Source organism: Gorilla gorilla, chromosome 6, assembly GCF_029281585.2.
Source record: "Gorilla gorilla gorilla isolate KB3781 chromosome 6, NHGRI_mGorGor1-v2.1_pri, whole genome shotgun sequence".
Classification (NCBI taxonomy): Eukaryota; Metazoa; Chordata; class Mammalia; order Primates; family Hominidae; genus Gorilla; species Gorilla gorilla.
This window is the reverse complement of record NC_073230.2, coordinates 159,653,536-159,672,577: the sequence shown is the minus strand read 5'-3', so window position 1 is coordinate 159,672,577 and position 19,042 is coordinate 159,653,536. Positions and strand designations below refer to the sequence as shown.

Here is a 19,042-nt window from a genome sequence, read left to right as displayed (position 1 = left end):
AGTCATCAGGGGATGAAAATCAAAACCACCAGGAGATACCACTTTATATCCACTAGGATGGCTAGAATTCAAAAGCAAGGTAATAACAGGTGGGGCCAGGAGGCAGAGAAACTGGAAGCCTCACAGGCAGTTCATGGTGAGATGACGCAGCCACTTCGGAAAACTGTCTGGCTGTTCCTCAAATGACTTAACGTTGTTATCATACAACCCAGCAATCCCACTTCTGGGTATATACTCAAGAGAAAAGAAAGCCTATGTCCATGGGGAAACCTGTACCAGAGTGTTTACTGCAGTGTTATTCACAATAGCCAAACAGTGGAGACGACTCATATGTCTCTGCATTGATAAATGAGTCAACAAAATGTGGTCTATCCACTCAATGGAACATCACTCAGTCATAAAAAGGAAGGAATCACTGTTACATGACACAATGTGGATGAACCTTAAAACCACTACGGCGAATGAAAGAAGCCAGTCACAAAAGACCACATTATTCCATTTATATGAAACGTGTGGGATAGGTAAATCTCTCAAGCAGATGAGAAGCACATTAGTGGTTGCTTAGGGCTGGGGTGCGACGGAGGGATGGGGTGAGAGCTAATGCTTATGGGGTTTCTTTTTGAGGTGATTAAAAAGTTCTAAAATTGAAGGTGATGGCTGCATGTACCTGCGAATATACTAAAATACATTGAATTATACACTTTAAATGGGTGAATTGTAAGGTATGTCTCAATAAAGCTGTTTTCAAAAAGTGACAGGACTAATATCTAGAATATACAAGGAGCTCTTGCAAATCGGTCAGAAAGAGGCAGCAGTCCCCATGGAAACCTGGTAAAGAATCCCAAGGGCAACTTGCAGAAGAGGCACCCCAAAGGGCTAAAGAGCACATGGAAAGATGCTCAAATGTAGTGGTTACTAGAAAAATGCAAAACATTCAACAATGAGATATAATTTTTCATGGGAAAGCTGGATGATGCCAAGTGTTGACAGAGATGTGGGGAAACGGGGACCTTATGTGTGGTTGTGGGAAGGGGTTATTGATGGCACAGCCATTCTGGAGGGCACTTTGCAGGGTGTGGGCAAATGAGAGAATTGCATGCTCTCCAGACTCAGGAACTCTGTCTCTTGGAATATATGTCAAAGAGGTTCTCACCCAGGCCTAGAGGTGGGATGCAGACACAAGTGGCTGTGAGGCTGGGGAGCTGGAGGCCATCGGGGTGCCACCCCCAGGAGAGTGGTCACTGCACACCATGGGGTGTTGTGCAGTTGGCGGGTGCAAAGGCATGGATGTCCACACAGCCACTCCTGAGAAGGGATCTCAGGATCATGGAAGACGCAGGATGAGTGATAGCACGATGCCATTACACAACAGGAAACACGTACACACCAAGCCACCCGCTTTCAAGAGTGGATACACATTATAATGGATGTGAGGGCGGGGGTGGGAGTGGGAATACATACATACACACGTGAGAAAGACAAGAGAGAGGACTTGTATGGGCCAGTGATGACGACATCCATGCACTGAGGTAGAATTAATTCAGTTCAGCAATGGACATCCATAAATAAATAAAAGAAAGGCCTGGGAGACAGACTGAGTGACTACAGGTCCTCACACCAGGGTAGATGTGGCTGAGGACAGGAACCACCACAGGTCCCGCACCTGGAGGATGCAGTGAGGGCAGGGAGGAACACTGCGTGTAGGCAGGGAGCTGAAGCACACCAGAAAGAATTGCATTTTTTATGTAACGGGGCACATAACATGTACATAGAAGGATTAATATTACAAGGTGGCACAGAGTAAGTGCAACACATTGATGCCCAAGGGCCTGTCCTGCAAGGGCTTGGAAGGAGATTCCCCTCAAGACTGCAAGCTCCTAAGTCCTGGGACTCTATCCCCTCTGCAGTATCCTCCATGGCTGCTGTCACAGAGGACCACACACAGGGGCTTAAAGTAACAGAAATGGGTTGTCTCACAGTTCTGGAGGCCTAAAGTGTGAAATCAAGGCATAGGCAGGGCCATGCTCCCTTTGGAGGCTCAAGAAGAGGGTCATTCCTCTCCTCTTCCAGCTTCTGTGTTGCCAGCAATCCTTGGTGTCCCTCAGTGCCTTGGCTTGTGGCCATGTCACTCCAATCTCTGTCCTCACATGGCGTCCTCCTTGTCTCAGTACCTCTATTTTCAAGAACACCAGTGATTGTATTGAGGGCCTACCCTACTCCAGTATGACATCATCCTAACTAATTCATCTGCAACGACCCTATTTCCAAATAAGACCATATTCTGAGGTTCCAGGGAGGACATGAATTTTTAGGGGGATGCTATGCAACCCAGCACACCTTCTTTACCTGCCTCATTGCAGAGAGCATGGTCCTTGGCCAGTGAGTGAATTCCAAGCCCTGTGCCCTGGGGGGTGCTGCCCCGAGGATCCACAAGGTAGAGCCTGTGTGGGGTTTTGCGATACACGAGGGACTTAGGAGGAAGAGGACACACTGGGCAGGGGCGGGGGTGGGAGTGGGAGTGTGAGTGGGGGTAGGAGCAGAGTCCTGAACTGAGATGTGGTGTGTTTCCCAACATGGGAAAAGGTCAGGGCTGATGGGGGGAGTGGGGTGCAGTTTGTGTCACTGTGCTGAGGAAGGGCAGGTGGGGTGTCTGGAAGGAGGAGGTAGAGTGAGGAACCTCCCCATGCGCTTCTAGAGAAGTGTGGGGGTGAAGAGGGGCTTGTGGGAATCCTATAGAGACAGAGGAGATAGAGAAGCCCTCAAGAGAGGCACTGGGAAAGCTGAGGCAAACAGAATCCTTGTGCAGAAAAGCTGGTAAGTCTGTTGTTATATACATATATATATATTTGTAGAGACGGGGTCATGCTGTGTTGCCCACGCTGGTCTTGAACTCCTGGCCTCAAGTGATCCTCCTACCTTGGCCTCCCAGAGTGCCGGGATTACATGCATGAGTGACCATGTCTGGCCAAGGCCGTTGTTTCTGCTCATGTTTGTGTGCACTGTGGCTGGGGAACTTGAGATGTCACACTTGAAATTTGGGGTCTGTTGCCTTGCCACTTCTCTTCCTGCTCCCTGGCTGGGGCTGGCCCCTCCATACTGAAGGTGACCTTGGTTTCTGAGGTGTGGTTCCTCGCTTGTGGAATTAATGATTGCTGACAGTTAGAGATAGCACTTGGGCAAAGACCGTATCCTGTCAGTTGTTGGCTGCTTGCCTTTCTTAAGGAGGTCCAGGCCTAAGGAGGGACAGCGCTATATACAAAGGTGGAGCTAGGAAGCCAGAGGTCACAGCTCACGATGTGCTGTGGCTAAATCTTGATATTTTGCTTTCAGAAAGTCACAACCTGTCAGAGCTAATTTGAGAGGATCTAGAGAGTGGGATTGTTTCCACGAAACCACAGAGAAGAAACAGAGCCACCCGCGCCTGCACCAGGACCTACTGGGGGTGCACCAGGGAAGTCATTCGATTAGATCTTTATGTGAACGAAGCCAACATCATAGCTTTTGTCCCTGATTAGGGAAGGTGGGTTTGCAAAAAAGAAAATTCCACCATTTTCCGAGGCAGGGCCATTGGTCATAAGGGGCCCTGGTGAGGTCCTGATGGCTTGGGCAGCCCCACCCAGAGAGGGGAGAACGTTCATCTCCAGGTGCTAGCCCTGCTTCTGCCACTGGCTGGTGGGCTTATGCTTGACAGTCCTTAATTCATTCAACAAATGTTTATGGAGCACTCATTCTGCACCAGGGAGACACAGCAACGAACAAACAAAACCAAAGCCTCTATGGAGCTCGCATTTCAGTGAGGAGAGTATCCAACAGCGAAGCTTGTGAGCCGTCACAGCAGACCTCCTCACTGGGACAGCTGATGACAGGGGCTGGCCCTGGGCTGGCATCTGGGAACTTAACTTTCGAGGTCCTGCCCCGCTGTGCCGGCCTGCTGACTGTTTGTACAGACAATGTGATTAGTGAACACCTGCTTTCCTATTGGGAATCTGGAATCTTGTTAGTTGTGGTGGGCAGAGAGTGTGCCTACGTGACTAGCCCCAACCTCTGCCCCAGCTCTGAGCTTCTACTTCCCTGGGGAGATGGAGGGCGCAGGGTATGCTCCGTGCAGCCTTCATGGGAGGGAGAGCTCAGCGAGCCTGTGCCCTGACCTCTCTAGACCCCGCTATGTCCTTGCTGTGTCTTGGCAGTGGGTATAACTGTCTGCTTAGTCTGGTGAGTCCTAGTGAAGCTCTGACAGCAGAGGTGCCATGAGGTGTCACGGGTGTTCACAGAGGTGTCCTGCAGGCATTGGTGGCAAGTGGTGACCCAGTGTGTTCCAGTGGCGCACATGCTCAGGGGAAAACAGAGCAGGGGCATGTAGTGGGGGCAGGGCCTGACCTTTCAGAAAGGGGACTCCTCTTCTCCTCAATGTGGTGAAGGAGTGGGCCACAAGGATGCCTGGTGGCGGGGGCATTTCAGGCTGAAGGAGCAAGGAATGCAAAGTCCCTGAGGCAGAGTGAGGGGACTGCTGTCGCCAGGGGCAAGTGGTGGCAGGTGGGTTCAGAGAGTGACCAAACGCCCTCGCCTCCGAGGCTGTCATTGGGATTTTACTCTGAGCCACTTGGGAAGCCTCTGTCAGGTTCGTGCAGAGGCCAAAACTGACCTGCCTCTAGCAAGTGCTATCTGGAGGTGCTGGGGAGACAGAATGCAAAAGAGTGAAGGCTGCAATGGTGGCAGGAGCAGGGAGCAGGCCAGGAGGTGGTTGCAATAATCTTGGTGGGCAAGGCTGGTTGCCAGGTCAGGGTTGCAGGGGTGGAAGTGATGAGAAGTGGCCACACTCTGGATATAGCTGGAAGGGAGGCTGGGGGAGATTTGCTGAGGGCTGGGATATGAGACTCGAGAGAGAAGAGTCAGGTGACCCCAAGTTCGGGCAGAGGTTCTGCTCTGCTGGGGCAGCCAGGAGCTGAGTCAGGATGCTTCAGTGTGTGAGCATGGCTGGCTGCTGGCTGAGCCCACTTCTGGACTTTGATGCTGGATCCCAAGGCACATGAGGGGCAAGGGTGGAGGGAGCCCCAGGGAGACCTTTGTGAGGAGTCAGAGACCAGGGCTGGGTCCTCCAGGCGCTCTTTGTATCTTCACTGACCATGCCTGGCAGTGCTGGCCAGCTGACAGCTTCCCCGTCAAATGCCACATTCCTCCCTCCAGCTGCAGCTGTGTCTGGCAGCTGGGGCTGGGCAGTAGACACAGCAGAATTCTTCCTTCCTCCTGGCTCTCTTTAGTAGCTACCTCATGAAATGTGCATTGGATTCTTAAAGAAGAAAAAAATCAAGAGGCCAGAAAATCAGGAAGCAGAAGTTAAAATATGTTGCTGATCTTGGAAATAAAGAATTTGTGTTGATAGACATGTGACCTTGTGTGGTGCAGGGATGTATTTGTGTTAAACCATTTTGGTGACTATGACATTCCAGGTGCATGTTGGAGGTAGCATGTAGGACTTCAGAAATCCCCAGAACAGTCACTGCCTCTCTGCAGCCCTTTGCTGAGCACAATTTTGGAAGGAAATATAGCAGCATGGTTACTGGTACAGGATATAGAGCCAGAAGGCCTGGGTTTGAATCCAGGTTCTACTTCTTTTAGTTGGATGTTACGTGGGAAAAGCAGTTAACTTTTCCTTTTAGAGATGGTGATTTTCTCTGGTGGTATGATTTGATTTCTTGCTTTTTAATTTTTGTGTATCTGTTGTATGTTTTTTGATTTGAGATTACCACAGGGCTTGCAAATACTCTTACAATCTATTATTTTAAGTTGATAACAACTTAACACTACTTGCATAAACAAGCAAACTAAAAAGCAAAAAGAAAACTAATAAAGACTTACTCTTTATCTTTGTTCCCCTACTTTTTTTTTTTTTTTTTTTTTGAGGCAGCATCTCACTCTGTATCTAGGCTGAAGTGAGGTGCATGGTGTGATCTCAGCTCACTGCCACCTCCGCCTCTGGGGCTCAAGCGATCCTCCCACTTCAGCCCCCAAAGTAGCCGGGACCACAGATGTGAGCCACCATGCCAGTTAATTTTTGTATATTTTGTAGAGATGGGGTCTCACCATGTCATCCAGGCTGGTCTTGAATTCCTGAGCTCAAGCAATCTGCCTACCTCTGGCCTCCCAAAGTGCTTGGATTACAGGGGTGCCCTGTGGGATTACAGGCATGAGCCACCACGTGAGGCCTTCCCCCACTTTTTAACTCTTGAGGTTTCCATTTATATCTTACCGCATTGTCTATGTTTTGAAAAGTTGTTATGATTTTTGATTGGTTCATATTTTGGTCTTTCTACTTAAAAGTAGTTTACACACCACAGTTACAGTGTTATATTCTGTGTTTTTCTGTGTACTTACTAATACCCGTGAGTTTTGTATCTTTAGATAATTTCTTATTGCTCATTGACATCCTTTTCTTTCTGATTGAAGTATTCCCTTTAGCATTTTTTTGTAGGACAGGTCTGGTGTTGATGAAATTCCTCAGCTTTTGTTTGTCTGGGAAAGTATTTCTCCTTCATGTTTGAAGGATATTTTCACCAGATATATGATTCTACAGTAAAAGTTTTTTCGTTCAGCACCTTAAATATGTCATGCCACTATCTCCTGGCTTGTAAGATTTCCACTAAAAAGTCTGCTGCCAAATGTATTGGAGCTCCATTGTATGTTACTTGTTTTTTTTTTTCTTTTTCTCTTGCTGCTTTTAGGATCATTTTTAAAAAAAATCCTTGCCCTTTGGGAGTGTGATTATTAAATGCCTTGAAGTGGTCTTCTTTGGGTTCAATCTGCTTGGTGTTCTATAACCTTCTTGTACTCAGATCTTGATACTTTTCTCTAGTTTTGGGAAGTTCTCTGTTACTATCCCTTTGAATAAACTGTCTACCCCATCTCTTTCTCAACCTCCTCTTTAAGGCCAACAACTCTTAGATCTGCCCTTTTGAGGCTATTTTCTAGATCCTGTAGGTGTGCTTCATTAAAAAAAATTTTTTTGTCTCTTCTGGCGATATAATTTCAAATAGCCTGTCTATTCTCACTAATTCTTTCTTCTGCTTGAGCAGTTCTGCTATTAAGAGACTCTGACGCATTCTTCAGTATGTCAATTGAAATTTTCAACTCCAGAATTTCTGTTTGATTCTTTTCAATTATTTCAATCTCTGTTAAATTTTCTGACAGGATTCTGAATTCCTTCTCTGTGTTATCTTGAATTTCTTTGAGTATCTTCAAAACAGCTATTTTGAATTCTCTGTCTGAAAGGTCAGATATCTCTGTTTCTCCAGGTTGGTCCCTGGTGCCTTATTTAGTTCATTTGATGAGGTCTTGTTTTCCTGGATGGCTTTGATGCTTGTGGATGTTCGTCAGTGTTCGAGCATTAAAAAGTTAGGTATTTATTGCCATGTTTGCAGTCTGAGTTTGTTTGAGCCTGTCCTCCTTGGGAACAGTTTCCAGGTATTCAAAAGGACTTGGGTGCTATGATCTAAGCTGTATCTGCTTTAGTGGGCACCCCTAGCCTAGTAACACTGTGGTTCTTGCACACTTGTAGAGGTACCACGTTGGTGGTCTTTGATAAGGTCCAGAAGAATTCTCCGGATTACCAAGCAGAGACTCTTTTTTCTTCCCTTACTTTCTCCCAAACAAATGGAGTCTCTCTCTGTGTTGAGCTGTCTGGAGCCAGGGGTAGAGTAACACAAGGACCCCTGTGGCCACCACCACTGGGACTGCGCTGGGTCGGATATGGAGTATCAGCACAACACTGGGTCTTGCCCAAGGCCTACTGTAACCACTACCTGGCTACTGCCTATTTGCTCAAGGCCCTAGGGCTCTACAATCAGCAAAGGTGGTGACGCCAGCCAGGCTTACATCCTTCCCTTCAGGTTGGTGAGGTCCCCTAGGTCCTGAGTGGGTCCAGAGATGCCATCTGGAGCCATGGATGGGAGTCTAAAATCTTAGAAGTCTACCTGTTGTTCTATTCTACTGCAGCTGAGCTGGAACTCAAACCACAGGATGCAGTCCTTCTCATTCTTACATCCCATTCTCACAGGCAGAGGAGCCTCACCAGGCCCGTGGGGAGTACTGCCAGGCTACCACTGATGCTCAGTTAAGGACCAAGGGAACTTCAGTCAGCTTGTGGTGAATGTTGCCAGGCATAGGAACTCATCCTTCAAGACAGTGGGCTCCCTTGGCCCATGGTGTGTCCAGAACTGTTGTCTGGGAGCTAGGGCCTGGAACGGGGGCCTCACAGCCTTTATCAGTGCCCTAACATACTGTGGCTGAGCTGGTATCGAAAATGCAAGACAAAATCCTCTTTACTCTTCCCTCTCCTCAAGCAGAAGGAAGGGGTCTCTTTTGGAGCTGTGTGCTGTGCTGCCTGGGGTTGGGGAAGGAGTGGTGCAAACACTTCCTTAGACACCACAGTTGGTGTCTCATGTGCCCCACCAGTTCGCTAACTCCAAGCCCAGCTCAGCACTAGGTCTTGCCTAGGAATTGCAGTCCTTGTTGCATAGACTGCTCCTCAAGTTCACTTAGGGTCCCAAAGCACTGCAGCCAATGCGGGCGAGGCTTGCTGGAACTCATGCTCTGACTGCCGGGCTGGGTGAGTACCCTCTGGCCAGGGCTGGTCCACATGTTCCCTCCGTGGTGTCAGCTGAGTACAGCTCAGTTTTGCTTTCCGCTGTGACATAGCAGCACTGAGTTCAATGCAAAGCCTCACAGTCATGGCATTCTCCCTCTCTCAAGTGTATATACAGATTCTCCGTGCCATGTAGCCACTGCCAGGGGATGGGGGAAGGGTGGCATCAGCAACTCAAGACTGTCCTTCTCACCCTCCTCAGGGCCTCTCTCAGGAATTTGAAGTCAAAACCAGGCACTGTGAGTGCTCACCTGATTTTTGGTTCCTATGAAAGTGCTCCTTTTGAGTAGATAGTTGTCAAACTTGGTGTTCTTGTGTAGGGGTGGGGATGTTTGGTGGAGTCCTTTATTCTGCCATCTTGCCCTGCCCCTAGGGTAAAGAACTTAATTTTTTGGCCGGGTGCCGTGGCTCACGCCTGTAATCCCAGCACTTTGGGAGGCCGAGGCAGGCAGATCACGAGGTCATGAGATCGAGACCATCCTGGCTAACACGGTGAAACCCCGTCTCTACTAAAAATACAAAAAAAAATTAGCCAAGTGTGGTGGCGGGCACCTGTAGTCCCACCTACTTCGGAGGCTGAGGCAGGAGAATGGCATGAACCCGGGAGGCAGAGCTTGCAGTGAGCAGAGATCGCGCCACTGCACTCCAGCCTGGGCGACAGAGCGAGACTCTGTCTCAAAAAAAAAAAAAAAAAAAAAAAAGTTAATTTTTTAAACCTCACTCAGTTTTCTCATTTGTGAAACAGGCACAATAACGGATATGAAGGTGTGACAAAATTGTTGGCATCAGATGAGGTAAAAGGTATGTAAAGCACCTAACTAATGTTTTTGACACATAGAAATCACTCAATAAATGTTAGCTATGATGATGATGATGATGGTTAGCTATGATGATGATGATGGTTACAGTCGGGGAGGTATGAATGCGGGTAATACAGAGGACTCCAGGGGCCCTGAGATGTGGTGAGTGTGTGTGAGGGCTCCTTGACTTTTCCCCTTCCCCTGCTCCATAAGATCAGAGAGTTGATTTAGTTCGCGTCTGTCTTGTTTAGTTCACGTCTGTCTTGTTTAATTCACGTCTGTCTTGTTTAGTTCACATCTGTCTTAGTAACAAGCCAGTTTCCCTAAAGGCTTTTCATTCACCCCCCTCTCTTTTCAAAACTCTTATTTTTCTTTCTAAGTGTTATTTTCCCTCTGCATGTGAGTAGGTTGTTGGCCATCTCAGGAATCAAAACTTCCAGAACCAGCTGGCTTTGTAACCAGCCCGGGGCTTGGACCTGCTCACTCACCAAGGTGGTATCTTCCAGCCACCTTTACTGATGAGGTGGCCCTGTCAATCTGTAATTTATCACAGATACCACTGGTAAGAAATTAACCCAAAAGCATAATGAACCTAGGAAGTCGAAGCCGAAGTGAGCTGTGATTGCACCACTGCACTCCAGCCTGGGCAACAGAGCGAGACCCTGTCTCAAAACAACAACCACCACCACCACCACCACCACCACAACAACAACAAACAAAGACTGCACAATTTCCTTCAAGATATAGCAATTGGCTCCTTGTCAGTATCTAACTGTTTTGAAGTTCTTCCTGTTCTAATTCTTAAATAGCTCTGGATTTCTCTCCAGCCTCACAGTCTTTGCTATCATTGTCTACATCAAGGATTTTCAACCTTGGCACCATTGATAGTTTGAGCCTGATCATGCTCACGGGCCTGTCCTGTGTGCAGTAGGATGTCTAGCAGCATCTCTGGCCTCAACCCACTAGAGGCCAAAAGCAGCCACCGCCCTATCAGGACAACCAAAAATGTCTTCAGACGTTACCAGTCATTTCCTGGGAGGCAAAACTGCTGCCCTGCTGAGAACTTCTGGTCTACATTTAAGCCCTTGTGATTTGGCCTGAAAACTGCAATTGCCTCCAGATGCCCTGACTCTCCTCCTGAGCACCTCCAATCTGCCCTTCATGCTTTTGCTGGAAGATAGATCTGACCATGTCCCCTTCCTCCCTCTGGTGGGTTCTAGTTGCCTATTGGATAAAATATAAACTATTTAATTTGGCATTAAAAACCTTTTACAGCCTAGCCCCAATCTTCCTTTTGTTCTTGGTACACTAATGCTGCCTCACCCTGTGCTTGAGCTATTTCAAATCATGCCAGGTTCACTGGGGCCACCTGGCCTTTGCCGGCTTTGTTCCCTTTCTGCAAGCCTTTCTGTCTTCTTATTTTGGGAGCAAGCTCTTGCTTCAAGGCTCAGCACCAACTACCCCCTACCCCTGCTGTCCCCACCCTCTTTACATCTTCCACATAGCTAGCTTGTCCTCTCTGGTTCCAGGGCACTTGCCCATCTCCCTCATTGCATGTGTCTTATGGCTTTATAACTATTTGTTCACAAGTCTGTCTCTTATACGGCTTCCTTGAGGTCAGGAATTCTATCTTAATTTATTCAGAACCACAGAGACCAACACAGTGCATGGGATACAGTGGGTGCTCATTTTTGGGTTTTGGAGTGAATTAATAAACAGATGACATGGACAAGGAAGATGGAAGAGGTGTTAGATACCTAGACGTCAGAAAACTTTTAATTTCCCTGTGGCATTTTAAGAAAAAAACATGCTAGGTAACCTGGTTTCAAAGGATGCTATTAACTCTCAACTGAAGGGAAGAGTCTTTATACAACATCACAGGCTCCTTAGGCCGAGGCCAAGGACAACTGGGAGTGGTCTGAGTCAGCACCGGCTCCTGGCCATGCAGCTGTGCAGTCTCCCAGGGTCTCACACTCAGAAGGGCTCTCTACTTGGCTTAACGCTCCGCTGCTGTCTTTAGATTCTTAACTTTTGAACAAGGGGCCCCACATTTTCACTTTATACTGGGCTTTGCAATTTATGTAGCTGGTATTGGCTTGGGTTGAGAAGGTTAGGGAGGGAGGACAGGGCAGTGGGCAGTGAACTAGCCCTTGCAGGGAATGAAGTTAGATGAATAGGTTGATAGGATGAAAGCTGCTAGACCAGGTATCAGCAGGCATCAGGAAGAGAGGCCCCAGGCAGACTGGTGGCAGCAGCAAAAATGTAACAGGTAACTGAGGCCAAAGTCTTGGATGCCTGGTTCTGAGCTTAACCCTTGCTGGCTCCAATTCCTTCCTGTTATGATTCTCTCTTTTAGTCCCCTTCCTGTTCTACAACTCCCCATTGGCAGAAGGAAGGAGTGCTAGACAGGGGTAATTTCTTTAAAACCAAATGCCCCTTTGCAGTGACACCGCACCTGGGTCTGGAGGGAGGTTGAGGACTGAAGAAACAAAATTGAAGGGGCTGGTTGACATTTGCACCTATGTGAGCACCAGAGGAAGCCTTCAGGCTATTTGAAAATGCACCTTCAGGCTGCAACCAGTACCACGAAAAATCAGGAGAGCCTGGCAGCTTCTTACCACTGGAATTGTACCCCAGGGGCTCTTTCTCCAGCTTAGGGACTTATTTTTTCATTAAAGGTGGTAGGATTTTATAAATAGCAAGGAAAAAAACCCCATGGTATTAGCATACATTATCTACCAGAGTAGAGGGATGGATGAGGCCCAGGCAAGTAGGTAGGTCAGTAGCCAGCCCCAGAATTGGGGTCTTAGGGCTGGGAGGGGCTGGGCTTGGAGAACATCATGAGATGAAGCTTTGAGAGCTGCAAGCCAGGTTCTAGCCTTGCTCTCCATTTGATTTGTGCCCCACTAGGATGTGGTAAAGTTTGGCTTTACAAGTTTCAGTCTGTGTGAACTGTGCTAAGGAGAAATGAAGCCGTGCCCTGTGTCCATGTTAATGGAAGGCAGGCCTTGCAGGCAGGTGACACTCAGGGGGACACATGGAGGCCATGGTCAGTTATTCTCTGCAGTTAGGAGGGTCCCTTTCACATTAACTTGAGAAATTCTGGGTTTGGCTAAGGAATGAATAACAATGATCACGCCTGCCATCCACTGATGGCCCTGGCACTCCTGTGCTGGGGACTTGTTCAATCCTAGAGATGACTCTGCACAGTAGGCATCGTTCCTACTACACTAAAGTTGCGCAGCTAGTAAATGGCACAGCCAGGATTTGAACTTGGGTTTTTCTGGCCCCCAAACCTGCAGCAATCTCACGAAGGGCATGCCTTTCCTGTGGTAGGTAGCATCAAGACCTACAAGGGGCATTTCTTTCAAACAGTTGTGGGGGCAAATGAGAACTTTTCTCTGCTAATGAATTATGTCCCGAGCCCTCAACTTTCTCTGCACCCTTCACTGCCATAGGCAGCCCTTCTAAATCTGCTCCTGGAAAAGGGCTTTTGTGTCTATGCTAGGATGTGTGTTTGAGAAAAAAGACTCACTGTGTCAGGGAGCATGCCATGCTTACGTGTGTGTTCATGTAAATTTTTTTTTTTTTTTTTTTTTTTTGCGATGGAGTCTGTTACCTAGGCTGGAGTACAGTGGCACCATCTCAGCTCACTGCAACCTCTGCCTCCCGGGTTCAAAGTATTCTCCTGCCTCAGCCTCCTGAGTAACTGGGATTACAGGCATGCGCCACCATACCCAGCCGATTTTTGTATTTTTAGTAGAGATGGGGTTTCACCATGTTGGCCATGCTGGTCTCGAACTCCTGGCCTCAAGTGATCCTCTCACCTCAGCCTCCCAAAGTGTCAGGATTACAGGCGTGAGCCACCGCACCTGGCCCATGCAAATATTTTTACATAACTTTAAAAATCTTCAAACAACTATTAGACCCTGAGTATATCTTTTACCATCTCAATGGCATTATAACTTATTCTAGAAGGGAGGGCTCAAGTATGATAAATTAGCTTTTTGTGGGGCTTAAAAATGTTTTGCACCCCAATCGTTGTGCTATCTCTGATTTGAAGCCATTGGAACCTGTCCTGTATAAACACCAATTCTATGCACTGGAAGTCTCTTCTTAAAGCTTAGACCCCACTTTCTACCCAGTGGCCCCAGCACGTGATGGGTTTGATGAGCCCTCAAGCCCTGGAGAAGTTTATTTGATGAAGGTCACCCCAGGCCCACTCTGAGCAGGCTCAAAACCACAGAGAGAGGAAAACTGAGATAGTGTATCTGATTGTACTTATGGAGCTCATACAGAGGGGTGACTGTGACCACCATGCCAACATACACTGCACTGCTCCAGATACAGACCCCGTTTTAAATGCTTTATGAGCATTATCTCATTTCACCTTCCCAACAATCCTCTGAGAAAGGCGTTTTTCAAACGAGAAACCCATCTCTGAAACATCCTGAACAATTACATCCCTGTAATTGTTCTTTGTCTGCACCAAGTCCTGGGCCAGCCGCACCCAGAGTCTCTGGAGAAGAACCCTGTTTTCTACAGCATAGGTGTCTTGACTAAGCCCTTGCTCCATCTCCTTAGTAAGTGATTTTCCAGCACCCTCAGGATACAAAGCCAATGAGGGTTCAAGCTACCTAAGAACAGTGAGCCTTATGCCCAATTTGAGAAGGAAGAGGTTTTATTCTCTCATGGGTAGGGTCCTGGGGTAGTGGAGCAGCTTGTGCTGTGTCTGATCCCCATTTTGGATGTGAGTCTCCAGCAGGAGAGCTTCTTGCCCCTGGGGGTTTAATGGTACACTGGAAGGAAACCCTGGTGGCTTTGGACACTGAGGAGGTTCCTCACTCAAGCTGGTCTGCTGGACTTCCACCAGGTCACCTGAGGGACGGTGTTGACTGCACAGTGCAGGAGAAGAATGGACATTGCCCAGCATGAGCATCTAAGTGCCTTAGCAGGTTGTCATTGCTATGGACGTGATTCAAGGCTTCTCTCGAGTGACAGAAGGAGCTGATGAGCTGGTGTTGGCTTAGGAGATTTGTGAGCACTCAGGGTAGAAAGGCCTCTGCCATGGGGCTCCAAAACTTTCCACAGAAGCAGGGTCTTGGCTAGGCTGTGCCTCTGGGTTATTAGGTCAGCTCATCCCACTTAGGTTCCTGTGCCACCAATGTCTCCCTGAGTTTCACTGATCCCTGGGCTTTTCTGTTGCTCTGGGAATGGGCCATGATGCTGCTTTCCTGGTTTTTCCTGTCTGTGACTGATGTGGGCACAGGACGCCCAGAGGCGTGAACTCCACAACACTCCTGGGTCTCACAAGCATCCAGCTGCCTGCTTTGTCCTGAGCCCTTCACTGTGTCCCTGTTCTATAAAGGTTTTGGTTTCTAAGGGATGCAGCCACAGCCTGGAAGCCCTTCTCCAGATTTCACTGCCTGGGAGGTGCTGACTGAAGGGAGTCATGCAGATCCTAAGGAACCTCAGTGGAGGCCCCGTGGAGCCCCTGCAAAGCCCCCAAAGACCCATGCCCTGGACCAGAGCCATTGTGGGCTGTTCTCCCTGCTGGCTGCATGTTGGAATCACCCAGGCAGTGTTCCTAACTATTGGTGCCCAGAGGTCCCACCTCCGGATTCTGATTTAGACAGGGGGACCTGGGTTTGTAGGGGGTGGGGTTAAAAGCTCCCCAGTTGATTCCGAGGTGCAGGCAAGACTCAGAGCCATTCATGGAGCAGCTCCATTGATAAAAAAGAACTCAACGCAGGCACTGATGGTGCTCAGAGAAATCTGCTTTGCTTTTTTTTTTTTCATCTTTTTTTTTACTTGACATAACTTGTATGTTTTTCTTGGGTGAAACATGATGTTTTGATATACATATACATTGTAGAATGGTTAAATTTAGCTAATTAACAAATGCATTACTTCATATAAGTTATCGCTCTTGTGGTAAGAGCACATAATGTCCATTTTCTACATTTTTCAAGAAGAGAATATATTGTCATTAACTATAATCACCTTGCTATACAACAGATCTCTTGAAATTTATTCCTCCTAACTAGCTGTAATTATGTCTCCTTTGACCAACATCTCCCCATCTCCCCACTCCTTTCTAACCAGCCTAGCTTCTACTTCTTTGAGTTCAGGTTTTTTTAGATTCCACATGAATCTTGATGAGTGAGATCATACAGTATTTATCTTTCTGTGCCTGGCTTATTTCACTTACAGAATGTCCTCCAAGTTCATCCTGTTATCACAAATGGCAGATTTCATTCTTTTTTAAGGCTAAGTGGTATTCCATGTGTATATATACAACTCATTTTTTAAATCCATTTGTCCTTTGATGGACATTTAGGTTGATACCATATTTTAGTTATTGTGCATAGTGCTGTAATAAACATGGGAGTGCAGATATCTCTTCAACATACTGATTTCAATTCCTTTGAATATATACCCAGTAGTGGGGTTGCTGGATCATATTGTAGTTCTGTTTTTAATTTTTTGAGGAACCTCTATACTGTTTTCCATAATGGCTGTACTAATTTGCATTCCCAGCAACAATATATAAGTGTTCCCTTTTCTCCACGGCTTTGATGGCAAGTGTTATCTTTTGTCTTTTTGATAACAGCCATAATAGTGAGGTGATATCTCCTTGTGGTTTTTTATTTGCATTTTCCTGATGATTAGTGATGTTGAGCTTTTCTCCATACACCTGTTGGTCATTTGCCTGTCTTCTTTTGCAAAATGTCTACTCAAGTCTTTTGCCAATTTTTCACTGGGTTATTATTATTACTATTTTGCTATCGAGTTGTTTGGGTTCCTTATATATTTTGGATATTAACTGATTGTCAGATGTATAGTTTGCAAATATTTTCTCCCACTATTTAGGTTGTCTTTTTTGCTCTGTTGGTTGTTTCCTTTGTTGTGCAGAAGCTTTTTTGTTTGATGTAATTTCATTTGGCTCTTTTTGCTTTTGTTATCCATGCTTTTAAGGTTTTATAAAAAAATTATTGCCCAGACCAATATCGTGGAGTTTTCCCCCTAGTTTTCCCTCTAGTAGTTTAATAGTTTTGGGTCTTGGATTTAAGTCTTTAATCTATTTTGAGTTGAACATGGTGAGATATAAGCCGGGTAATTTCATTTTTCTGCTTGTGGATATCTAGTTTTTCTAACACCATTCTATTGAAGCAATTGTCCTTTTTCCATTGTGCTATCTTGGCACTGCTGTTGAAAATCAGGTGGCTATGAAGGTGTAGATTTATTTCTGGGCTCTCTATCCTGTTCCATTCGTTTATGCGTCTGTTTTTATGCCAGTACCATGCTGTTTTAGTTACTATTGCTTTGTATTATACTTTGAGGTCAGGAAGTTTGATGCCTCTAGCTTTGTTCTTTTTGCTTATTTCAGCTTTTTGGGTTTTTTTTTGTGTGTGTGTTTCCATACAAATTCCAGGATTACTTTTGTTATTTCTGTGAAGAATGTCATTGGTGTTGTGATATGCCTTACTTTTAAAAGTTAAACAGCAAATTCTCATTAAGTTCAATTTTTTTTCATTTTAAAAATACTTGGTTCTAAGGAGCTGAAATTTCCACTCGTTACTCTTGTTGATGGAGCAGCCTTGTCAGGATCAAGTATCACCAGCACCTAGTGAGACACTGTCATAGGCTGAACTGTGTCCCCCAAAATTCATATGTTGAAGTCGTACCCCTAGTACCTCAGAATGTGACTATATTTGGAAATAGGATCTATAAAGAAGTAATTAAGTTAAGATGAGGTCATTAGGTGAGTCTTAATCCAATATGTCTGGTGTCTTTATGAGAAGAGGTAATTGGAACACAAACACACACAGAGGGATGACCATGTGATGAGGAGAACACAGGCAGAACACAGACATCCGTGAGCCTAGGAGAGGTCTCAGAGGGAACCAACCTCGCAGATGCCTTGGGCTCAGGCTTCCAGCGTCCAGAACTGTGATAAATAAATGTGTGCGTTTCAGCCTCCCAGTTGTGGTACTTTGCTATGGCAGCTCTAGCAAACAAATATGGGCACCAACCAAACAACCAACTATCATAGTCACATGGAATCAAGGCTCAGGTGAAAGGACCTGACAGGGATCTAGGAGGAAGGGGAAGGGGGAGCAGGTAGGTCTTAACTTGAATCTCTGCACCTCCCTACCACACTGTCCAGTCCAGTGCCTGGGCTTTGGGTTGTAATTCACCATCTCTGGAGTTATGTTTGCTGCCTTTGCTGCCTCTGAGAGTTGAGCTAAGCAAACACTTACCTAGGCAGGATGAGCAGGTGAAGGATGAGGGTCCACATGACCACCCAGTCTGGACTCTTGGGACCTTCCCAGTTGGCAGGTTCAGGAGTTTTCTTCAATATAGCTTTTCCTTCAGTCCACCTTGGTCACATTGAAGCCTGTAAAAAACTAGTCCTGTGGCTGGGCGTGGTGGCTCATGCCTGTAATCCTAGCACTTTGGGAGACTGAGGCAGGCGGATCACGAGGTCAGGAGTTCGAGACCAGACTGCCAACATGATGAAACCCTGTCTCTACTAAAAATACAAAAATTAGCCGGGTGTGGTGGTGCGTGCCTGTAATCCCAGCTACTCAGGAGGCTGAGGCAGAATTACTTGAACCCGGGAGGATGATGTTGCAGTGAGCCAAGATTGAGCCACTGCACTCCGGCCTGGGTGACAGAGCGAGATTCCATTTCAAAAACAAAACAAAACAAACAAACAAACAACTAGGCTTGTTGGACCAAGAAATCTAATTATTGGTGTTTTTCCACTTGTGGGAAAAATGTGCCTAATGCATTTGTATGTCAGTCTACTTATTTGTTTATCTATCTATCACTAGTGAAAAGATCATACAAAAATATTAACAATGGTTATCTCTGGGATGTGAAATTATGGGTAATTTTTGTCTTTTTGTTATACTTTTCCATTTTTCCCAGCTTTCTCCAATGGGCATGTATTTATTTTTATAATCATAAAAAAGCAATAAAAAAGTCTATAACCAAAATATAGTGTTCGAGAAGCTCAAGTTCTTGATGAATAGCGTACTCTGAAAAAAGGCATATAATATATGGTAAAGACAGGGAGAAATTCCATCAAAATATTCTTCTTAGTTGTTGCTGGATTGTTAACCTCTTTAGGCTCCAGATTAGCTCAGAATAAGAACATTTAGCAATCTCAAGGCCTATGTTGGAGCTAGTTTCACAGTGAAGCAAAGCCCCTACCCCAGGGCACAGCAAAGTCTTTGTGCTGAGAGGGAAACAATGGCACATATGTCCCAGAGAAAGAGGCAGCTCATAATTCTTTTCCCTGGCAGCCTATTAAAGCTTCTCAGACATTGGACTAAATTCTGTCCTTCCTCCAAGAAGAAGTGGACTTCTGTGTCCTTGAACAAAACTCAAAATAAGTTATGGACATAAGCCAGCAGCTCTTCTCATGGATTGCAGAGCCAAGAGTCACTACTTGTCTGTCCTCCACATTCAGGTCAGTTTTCAGAAAAAGGAGATTTCTCACTCCAACGAGAATGCAAAGAAACCAAAGCGGCCATTGTGTCATTATTTAACAAGTTCCTTCATCCATTTATGCCCCAATTGAATCAGATGCAGA

The 19,042-nt window shown here is 46.3% G+C and overlaps 1 protein-coding gene across 1 annotated transcript in view; it reads left to right on the top strand.

Moving 5' to 3' along the window:
* The first annotated feature begins 9,418 nt into the window (after positions 1-9,418).
* The window catches only part of TMEM176B (transmembrane protein 176B), a 50,155-nt gene continuing 40,531 nt past the window's right edge, over positions 9,419-19,042 (top strand). The window contains exon 1 of the mRNA XM_055392396.2: positions 9,419-9,439. The gene's annotated coding sequence lies outside the window, so the exon portion shown is untranslated. The remainder of the gene's footprint in view (positions 9,440-19,042) is intronic.